Genomic DNA, 7,155 nt, shown 5'->3' with positions numbered 1-7,155 from the left:
TCATTGCTGGACCTTGGTGTCTCAGCCTTCTTACGTGTCCATAGTGCATTAGACAGATCTTCTGACTGAGGTCTGTAGTCTGAGCTGCATTTGCACTGCAAAATGACAGGGCTTTGACCTGAGTCACAATGAGATTAGACACTGACTCACCCCCTTCCCCAGCAGGGTCCTAGGCCCTGGGTCCTGAGTGCTTGCTGCCCCAAGTCACACTGATTTGTATGGGGGCTCAAACCAGAGCCAAAGCCTGGGTTTAATGCGCCGTGTCAACATACCCACACAAGCATGACGTGTGAGCTGGGAGATCAGCCCAGGAAGCAGTCTGGGTGCCCAGTTACAACCAGCCTGGTGGTGCAATCCAGCTCCAATGGAGAAAGCCTGGATCAGCACCCTGGCCACAAGGATGGATGCTAGGAGATGCAGCAGAGATTGTGAGGAAGGGTCTGGGGTTGGAAGGAAACTGGAAATGCTTGGCTACTAAAAATTGCCTAAGTTGAGCCTAATTGCCTAAAGCTCCAGGATGAGGACTGTGGACGACAACTGTACTCATCAACACAATGGAGCTTCCAACCACAAGTGTGAACCTTGTCTGTGTAGGAGAAAGAGCTTTCTCCAGGGTCAATCTTGAATAGTGTGGAGTTTGTTCCTCAGTCTAAGGACCACCCCAAGCCTCACCCTCTTCCATTCCAAATGCAAGCTACACTTCTTTGACCTTGCCTTCTGTAATATAAACATACAGCATATTTTAAAAACCCTACAAAACACTTCACTGCACATACATTTCCTCCACTAGGAAAGGAATGAGGGAGAATGAATTACACATGACAGATATTCATTACATGGCAGGCATTTAAAATGACCTGTGTTCTCTGGAGATCCCTATACTGTTCTGAACACCATAGTATTTGACCACCTTCCAGTTGTGCATTAAGCAAGTTATTGCATGGTGTTTTAGGTATACAATTGCTGTGAGAAGTTCACCATGTGTCAGCCATTTTCTGCTCCTTTTAATGACACTACGATTCTACCCATGCCACTATATTGGCCAATAATGGTGTTAATCTGTATTTGTGGCTACATCTACACGACAAGCTATGGGTATGATTCGATTACAAACTCACCTGAAACCGATAGGAATGTACTCAGTTTAGCTAAGTGATGCCCTCCACTGGTTCTGTGGCTACACTGCTGTTTATACTCATGCAAGCTGAGTGGGCCATGAGCAGGGGAATCACACCGTTAGGCTAAGTCTACACTACGAGCTGTGTGTTGTGGTGATTCTGGTATAAATGCCTGCCTCTCCAGTGTAGAAGGGTTCTTCACCCCAAGGCCAAGGGCTGGAAAGTTGGGAAAGCCTCTCTAAGCTGGCAGCTCTGATCAAAATGTAACCTTGGCATGTGATGTAGGGCTGAGTTGTTATTCCTCTCTACTCCCATGCATAGGCATGTTGCCCAAGTCACAATCTAGCCCTAACTGCTCCACAAAATTGTTTCTTCTTAATTAAAAATCCTGACATGAAGAAGTAGGCGAGGTGGTGGTGGGGTATGGCTGAGTCTAGCAAAGCTCCTCCTAAATCTGCAGAGCTCCATAGAGCTTCCACAGAAGGGCTTCTACAGGGTTAGACTCATAGACTTTAAAATCAGAAGAGACCATCTAGTGATTGACCTCCTGCACACTGCAGGGCACAGAACCTCACCCATCCCCTCCTGTAATAGACCTCTGGCTGAGTTATTGAAGCCCCCAAATTATGGTTTAAAGGTTTCAAGTTACAGAGAATTCACACTAATTTAAACTTGCAAGTGACCCTGTGCCCCATGCTGCAGAGGAAGGGAGGTGCATGCAGCAGGGCCGCTACTGTTTTCTTCCACAAGGGCAAAGGACAATCTGGCCCTATACTCACATTGTCGCTTTAAGATTTTTGCCTTTATCCTACGGGTTTTTAATGACATTCAAATGCACCAGGGCTCCTTTTCTGATTAAAAGTTAAAAATTTATATTCCTTATGTTCGTACAACAGTTTAACAGACTCATCTTAAACTCCTTTGTAATTGCACAAGCAGCCAATAATGACCAGGAATATTCCATACTCTCCCACAAGCAATGAAGTATATCAGTGCTCCAAGATTACATTTTGTACATAAAAATATCTACTCTTTGCCTGTAATTGTCCACTCATAGACGCCACTCATCTGTAACTCCTATTGAGATGTGGGTTAAAGTGCCAAGGATACTAAATACTATTGGCAACCCTACCGTTTTGTATAAGCCACTTCAGCATCATGGCTTGCTTACTGTAGATAGGATATAGACGTAGAGAATTTAAAAACAGCATAGGATGTGTTATTTTTATTGTGGTTATTTCACAAGGGAACATGTAGTTTGCTACCATACTATTAGTTGATCTAATTTCACAAAAAGTACAGGTCATAGCAGTGGCTAAAGATGTACTGGTTATTAAATTACACAGTAATAATACACAATAGGTATGGCTAATAATAAACCTTTATACATTTTTCTATGAAAGAATCTTGCTAAAGGATTATTTTCCTTAAATATATTGTCAAACAGATTAACATGGTAAAATTATGTAGGAAAAAGGTAAAGATAAAGCTGTGGTCTAAAGCCCTTCACAAACTTAATGAAGTGCTTTAGACACAGTACAAATAAGCATGATTTTGTTAACAGAAACAACTGCATTTGTGGTGGCACAATCTGCTTTTATGACTTCACTGCTTCAGAGAACTACTTTCCAGCTAATCAGCATGAATTTCTCATCTATGTATTGATAAGGGTACCTATCGCCTTCTTATCTAGGCAGTGAAGATTGCATGCTGTTATGTTTACTATTAATGAGGCTTGGTTTTCATCTTTATCATATTACTGCAAAAGTGTTATTCCCCCAGTTCAAACTACAAGTATAATGTTTTAGATTGTGGGTTTTAAAAACAAATGCCAGGTTTACCATGTGTGAATTAAGTAAATTAAAGCTTCTTCTTGTTAGCTTTCCCCCAAACTAGGGAACTACAGTTCCTTTGCATCATTCTCTCTCTTTCCCCCTCCTCCAAAGCATCTGGGGACTGGTGCCTAATGAGGTAGTCTTTTACCTTTATATTGTATTTAGAATCTCTGTTGGCAGTAACCAACAGTTGTTACCTATATGATGGGTGTTCAAAGGTGGTCAAAGCTCAGTTTTTAGTGGTTAGGTCTTCACCTCATCATCAGTGGAACTGGCAGTCTCCGAGATTGGGCATGGAGATGAACTACTCTCTTGTCCTGACACATGGGCTCTATTAGCACAGCATTGAGGCATGCTAAGTAGGAGTCTGGGGAAACTTACACATGGCTACTGGTCTGTGATGGAATATATATCCCATCCTGTCTCTGAAAGGGTTAATGTGAGCCTGAGAGGCCATTCAACCCACCTGGTTGTACCTGAAAGGTAGGTTAGGCTTAATTAAAGATGAAGCCCAGCTGGGGAAGGAACTGGGTGGTGATTATAAATGCAGGAAGTCTGGAGCAGAAAAATAAAATATTCTATGTAGAAGCTACTAAAAAACACATTCAGCGTGGAATGTGGAGAAGGAGGAAAATGCCAGTGAGGGAAGAGAGCTATTTGTACACCACCACATTACACCAGGGCAGAAAGATAATATAAGGGGCCAGATGAAGATGTACTACTTGTAGGCAATGAGAAATTTATAGCATTTATGACAGAAGTGAATAATTGCACTTTACAGACAGGGAAGAAGATAGAAAGAATAACAAAAGCAGTAGAAAAGTATTTACATATGGGCCATCTCTCAATAGACCACATTGATGAAATTTTAAATGAAGGTAGCAGTTTAAGCAATGTTTCTAATGGTTTTTTTTTTTTTGTTTGTTTTTTGTCTGGAACATAGTTTAACAACACATGGTCAGGTAATAAAGGAAACTTTAAATGGGGGGGAAAAAAAACCCTTGACGTGATACATGTACAAGAAACATGGTTAGTGAGAACTTATATTTAGACTTCCAGGATATGATGTAATCCGACATGACAGAGAAATAACTACAAATATAAAGACACTTCCTGCTCTAAAGGAAGGTCTTAGTTACAGTGACATAGATCAGTGGTTCCCAAACTTCAACAGCCCGCAAACCCCTTTCACTAAATTATGAAATCTCATGAACCCCCTCCTAAAAATGAGTATTTCCAGGGATTTAAGTTTAAATTTCCTCAGTGTGATGGATGCGCTTGCTTTGCTCTGCATAGCTCTTGGAAATCCGGAACCACTGGAGAAAGATAAAGTCTCAGATCTGGTTCAGCATCAAATCTGTTTCTGTATTTGGTTTTCAGATGTGCATACGAGGAAAACGCTTTCTCGCATAAGAAGGTTATTGAAAATGGTAACAAAACTGCAGCAGCTTTTTCTGCCAGAAGGGGGTACTAGTTTCTTAAACTCAGCCAAAAGTTGATCAATGACCGATTTCTGAAACTCCTTTTCAGTTCGTAATCACGGGAGATCTCAGTCAATTTCTCTTTTTCCTCAGTGTTCAATATCTTTGTTGAGAAAGTGGTATCATCAAAAGGGTTGCAAATCCAGTCATTATCGCCTGACACAGCTGGAAAGTATTCCCTGAAAGTTGTGCAAAGTCCTTTTAGGTGTGCAATTATATTGGTTTTAGTGCACTGATCCAACTGAAGTTTATGTTCTGCCAGGAAGTCGTGAAGATTACTGAAACACTCAGTTTGATTGTTTTCCAAATAACTTTCCCAGAACTGCAACTTCTTTATCATGGATTCAACTCACTCTTGCACATTGAAAACTGTTATATTGAGACCTTGAAGAGATAAATTTAGGTCATTAATTCTTGAGAAAATATATGCTAAATAAGCGAGGCTCTGGAGCCAGACATTATTTTCCATATAGCTGGCAAGGTGGAAAGGGTGGCTGTTGAAAAAAAACCCTAGGATTTCCGTTGTAAGCTCAAACAAGCGCACAAGGATTTTGTCCCGTGAGAGCCATCTAACTTCAGTATGGGTCAACAGACAATTGTGTATACTACCCATTTCTTCACAAAGTACATGAAATATTCTGGAATTTGTTGGCTATGATTTTATGAAATTCACTGTTTTCACTGCATTGTTCAGCACTTCCTTCAGTCCCTCAGGCATGCGTTTTATTGTGAGGGCTTGTCTATGGATGCTGCAATGAGACTTTTGATGCAACCTTTTTTGTTCGAGCTACAAATCCAGTATACTTCCCCGTCATTGAAATGGCCCCATCAGTGCAAATGCCTAGGCAACAACATCAATCTATTTCCTTTTCTTGAAAATATGCATTAGTCAGATTGAAGATATCTTCTCCAGTTGTACGTTCTTCCAATGGTTGGCAAAACAACAAGTCTTCTTCAACCAGACCTTCATTCACATAATGTACAAATAGTAGCAAAATAGCTAGATTAGCTACATCAGTTGATTCATCCAACTGTATAGCATAATATGGACTATTTTTCACTCTCTGTACAATTGTGGTCTCTACATTATTTGACATGTCATTAATTCTTCGTGACAATGTATTATTGGACAAAAGTACCATGTCAATCCTTTTTGCAGCCTTTTTCTCCAAGCATGCAATGAACTACTTCTTTTATACATGGACCAATCAAGCTCTCTGCTATGGTATGGGCTTCTGATGCTTTTGCTACTCGGTAGCTCACGCGGTATGACACTTCAAGTGCATTTTCATTATCAGTACTTGCTTTGGATATAAAACTGGTAATGTCACTTTTCTTCTCAGCTAATTTTCGCTTGAAAAAAAAATCAACAGGCTTGTTGATGTGTGCAGGATGCCTAGTTTCTAAATGGTGCTGAAGTAGAGAAGGTTTGAGGCTGCTGTTTGCTAGATCATCACAAATCACACACAGTGGTTGTGGACGTTCTTGATCACCAATGCATGTAAAGCCATATTTTATATAATCGTCATATTTTCTTTTCTTTGTAAGTGACTTTCCAGGACCATCATAATCATTAGACTTAGATTTTCCACAGTGTGGACTTGAGGAAACACTAGCTGATTCTTGTGTCTTTACACTTTCCTTTTTCAGCCACTTATCCATTGAATTTGTGTACAAAAGTTCTAATAAAAACAACACAGAGACTGCTAACAACCAACAAACTAGAGAATTGTCCAGAGAGAATGACAATTACTGAGGCACCTTAACACTGCTACACGGGCTACAACGTGCTTCCGGCTGGTTTGGCTCGCAAACAGCTTTTCTTCCGCCACGAGGTCTGTCCCTAGGAGGGTGTCCTGCAAGGGACAAATTAGCTTGGACCACCTCCCACGTACAGTGTGGCCCCTGCTCACTCTGCCCTCCATAACAACTTCCCGTCTGACAAGGACAGGGGTCTGAGCTGCCACATGCGTGCCTGGGGTCTCAGCTGCCGCCTTGCCCACCACAGGGCTCAGGCTACTAGCCCCGCGCCGGGGTCTGGGCTGCCGGCTCCGCACTCTGTGGGGCTTCTGCTGCTGGACCCTGTTGACCGCCCCAGTCAACTGAGCTCCACTGAGCTCATGCTGCAGGTCCCGCTGACCACCGGGGATTGGGCTGCCAGCCCCAACTGCCCAGCACCGCTCTCCCTGGGGCTCGGGCTGCCAACCCCGTGTGGAGCGCTGGGGTTCGGGCTGCCGGCTCCCCTGCTGACAGGGGCAGGGCTCGGGCTGCCAGCCCCAACTGCCCAACCCTGCTCTCCCTGGGGCTCGGACTGCCAGCCCCATGCGGAGCGCTGGGGTTCGGGCTGCTGGCTCCCCCGCTGACTGCCAGGACTCGGGCTGCCAGCCCCAACTGCCCAGCCCTGCTCTCCCTGGGGCTTGGGCTGCCAGCCCCGCTGGCGCGCTAGGGTTCATAGATTCTAGGACTTAAAGGGACCTCGAGAGGTCATCGAGTCCAGTCCCCTGCCCTCATGGCAGGACCAAATACTGTCTAGACCATCTCTGATAGACATTTATCTAACCTATTCTTAAATATCTCCAGAGATGGAGATTCCACAACCTCCCTAGGCAATTTATTCCAGTGTTTAACCACCCTTAGAGTTAGGAACTTTTTCCTAATGTCCAACCTAAACCTTCCTTGCTGCAGTTTAAGCCCATTGCTTCTTGTTCTATCCTTAGAGGC

The sequence above is a fragment of the Terrapene carolina genome, unplaced genomic scaffold, assembly GCF_002925995.2.
Source record: "Terrapene carolina triunguis isolate 2854851 unplaced genomic scaffold, T_m_triunguis-2.0 Scaffold42, whole genome shotgun sequence".
Taxonomy (NCBI): domain Eukaryota; kingdom Metazoa; phylum Chordata; order Testudines; family Emydidae; genus Terrapene; species Terrapene triunguis.
This window is presented reverse-complemented; position numbering follows the sequence as displayed.